Source organism: Furipterus horrens, unplaced genomic scaffold (genome assembly GCF_987537825.1).
Source record: "Furipterus horrens unplaced genomic scaffold, mFurHor1.1.pri manual_scaffold_17, whole genome shotgun sequence".
Taxonomy (NCBI): domain Eukaryota; kingdom Metazoa; phylum Chordata; class Mammalia; order Chiroptera; family Furipteridae; genus Furipterus; species Furipterus horrens.
The window spans coordinates 53,485,685-53,489,340 of NW_028327187.1; positions in this window are offsets into that span (position 1 = coordinate 53,485,685).

Below are 3,656 nucleotides of genomic sequence, written 5' to 3' on the forward strand. Positions count from 1 at the left end.
AGCAGTGGCTCCACCTCCTCTGCAGGAGGCCCAGGCTTCCGAGGTGGCGGTTCCTGTGGCGCAGCGCCCTCTGCAGGCGGCCGCAGCTCCTGCAATGCCAGTGGCGATGGCACAGCACCCTCTGCAGGTCGAGGTTGCTTCCACCATGCCACTTCCAGAGACGGAAGTGGCTTCCGCGGTGCCTGCCCTTTTTCAAACTCAAGGGACTTCTCTCGCGCCACCCTTTTTGGAGCCAGCCTCTGAAGTGACTACAAAGTCAATGACTCCATCCTTACAGGAGAAGGAGAGGGTCTCCCCCGCCAGAACCCGCCAAGGAACTCAGTATAGTCAGGGGACCTCCCAATTCGGAGCAAGCCAATTCCCTCTACGGCAGTACCCAATAGGTGGAATAAATCAGCAAGGCCAGCCCTCTGGCTACTATTGGGCCCATACTCCGTTTTCCACTTCAGATTTGCTAAATTGGAAGAATTCTAACCCCTCATATAGGGAAGATCCTCAGAAGATGGTAGAGCTTGTTGCCTCCATTTTTGCCACTCATAACCCGAACTGGGCAGATGTACAGGCTCTCCTAAATATTCTTCTAACTGGGGATGAGAGGCGACTGGTTACAAGTAAGGCTAATGAAGAGGCTCAGCGTCTCCATGGAGAGGATCCCCATGGGACCCCCGACCCAACTGTGGCAATTCCTTGGACAGAGCCTAACTGGGACCCAAATGGTGGAGGCTTAGTTCCTTTGAAACACTACAGGAAGTGTATATTGGAAGGACTTAGAAAAGGGGTACCCAAGCCAAAAAGCCTGACTATGGTACAGACTATTCAGCAAAAACCAGATGAGGATCCTTCTGAGTTCTTAGAGAGGATCTATCAAGCCTATAGAAAGTACACTGATGTTGATCCACAGGCACAAGAGAACTTAAGAATGGTGAACATGACATTTATTGGGCAGAGTGCCCCAGATATTAGACGGAAACTCCAGCGTATAGATGGGGTATTAGGAATGAGCCCCTCTCAGTTAGTGGACATCGCATTTAAAGTTTACCATGCAAGGGGAGTAGAAAAGAGAAGACAGGACCTGATGTTCTTTAAAACAGGCTGGAGAGGCCAAAGGAAGAAACAGGACCCTAAAGAGAGGAGGAAAGAGCCATTGGGCAAGGACCAGTGTGCCTATTGCAGAAAGAAGGGCCATTGGAAGAATGAGTGTCCAGATCGTAAGAAGGGAAGTAGAAATGAGAACCCTTGCACCCATTCAGACCTGGGGACAGAGTCTTACTGAAGAACTGAAAGACGCAAGGTCCCGAACAGCAGCTGGCTGAACAATGGACTGGTCCCTATGATGTTTTGCTAACAACACATTCTTCGCTGAAGCTGGTAGGAATCAAGTCCTGGATACACCACACACGGGTAAAACGAGCACCGCCTGAGGAGGACACAGACCCTGCTGCTGTGACTGACACCAAAAGGGAAAGTTGGACCTGCACTCCGGAAGAAGATTTGAAATTACTCTTTCGAAAAAAAGGACAGTGAACTGAAACACAGATTAAAAGTGTTTCTTTTGCTTTAGGCATGTGCTTGCAAATCTAGGGAATTTTAGCTGCCAAATACTGAGTTTGGGTAGAGTCCTTTACAGTGTGGAAAAGAATTGGAAATGGGTTATGGTTAAATCTGAATGGGTAAACATATAGAAAGGTTGTGAAAGTTTTTAAACCTGGGAAAAGGGAAACCTCAACTACTTGTGGTCTAATTGTATGGTTACTGTACCTCTGTATTGGCATTTAGCCATTGGGGACCTATGAAAGGTCATTTGGAATTCTCTGTGTTGGCATTCAGCCTTGGGACCTATGAAAGGTCATTTGGAATTCCCTGTGTTGGCATTTAGCCTTGGGACCTATGAAAGGTCATTTGGAATTCCCTGTGTTGGCATTTAGCCTTGGGACCTATGAAAGGTCGTTTGGAATTCCCTGTGTTGGCATTTAGCCATTGGGGACCTATGAAAGGTCGTTTGGAATTCCCTGTGTTGGCATTTAGCCATTGGGGACCTATGAAAGGTCGTTTGGAATTCCCTGTGTTGGCATTTAGCCATTGGGGACCTATGAAAGGTCATTTGGAATTCCCTGTATTGGTTTGGCATTAGCCATTGGAGACCTATGTAAGGTCTAGAATTCTCTGAGGCCTAGGAAGGGTCTGGAATTCTCTGTATTGGTACTGGCCATATAATCTGAAAGGAAAATTGAGGTTTCCCAGAGAAAGTTAAGAAAACTTCACATGTAGGAAAGTGAACAAAAGAAAGTATAAGGCATGGAAATGCAATCTTGGGAATATTAGAAGGACAAGGATTTTCCTTCACACTGTGTATTTTTCTCCTTACCTGATCCCTCCAGAATTTGGCAATTTAAAGGAGTAAGTAATTACATTAGGTTTCTTTGCATAAAACTAAAAAGACCAGTTGTTAATAAAGGTATTGTTAACCAAGACTTTGACTGGAATGACATGCCTGAAGGAGGCATGCTTAGGCTCTGGTTGTTACCAGAAAGCCCTGAGGAACTGGACTTGACTTTTGAAGCTAAGGAAAGCCCAGAAGGAAAAAGGCCTGACACCTTGGTTGGTTGTGCGGTTCATGGCAGTCTTTCCAGGGAAGGAACGAAGGTTGCTTTCCTGAAGGATGGATAGAAAGAACCTTAAGGCACAATGGAAAACCCAAAGGACTTGGGAAAGCAGGTGTTTGCAGGCAAGGCTGAATGGCAGGTGTGTGGCTCAGCTTCTGTTGCCCTGATGGGCAGACTAAAGTCAACATGAAGGTTCCTTGTGTAAGTTCCAGCATAGTAGACTTAAAGATCATATGTGATCAATCACTGCTCTTGTTGTGTTTATGCAAATGAACAGGGTAAATTAAAACTGGACTTAATGCAGTCCCTTTACTGGCAAGGAGGGTAATCTTAAGGAGAAAAATCGTGACTTAAGGAAAATTGCAATGCTCAGTGCAGCTGTCTATAAAGTTTGTTTTTCATTTGAAAGTTAAACCAAGTCTGTGACATTATCAAGGATGCTTTATTTACAGGGAAGAAGAATGTCAAATGCCTTGCAACTGGAGGTTTCCCAATAAGACAGTCTCTCAGATTAAGAGACTGGTTTGTGAACTGTGTTGTGTAAATTAACATGCATGTTCTTTCTGTTTTCATAGGGCATAAGCCTATGATCTCTACCTGAGTAATTATCTGTACATATAGGCCTCACTTAAGAAGCCCATCTGCATTGCCACCTCCTGAGACTCAACGGTTTGGCTGAACTAAGTGGCTGAGTTGGTGAAGTATGGGGTGGTCTGCAGGCTTCACTTTAAAACTGGTTTCTTTTCTGTCCTAATGGCTTGGACAGAAAGGGCACAGAGGTCTGAGAGGGGGGAAATCCAAAATTTATACCCCTCAGCCCAAGCTAAGTATAGTGGGCAAAAGGGCTTTGGACAGGTGTGATGTGCCCTGCACACCTTCCTCCAAAGAAGCCATTTCTTTTTCCTAACGTGGGACATTGAAAAATTAATCCCTGCCTTTTGTATATAGTAGTTATAGGTTGAATTGTTTTTTTTAACCCTGTTGCCAAATCTGTTGCCCTCAGAATATGACAAGAATGCCAGCTTGTCCAGCAGTACCAGCCCTTGGAAACCA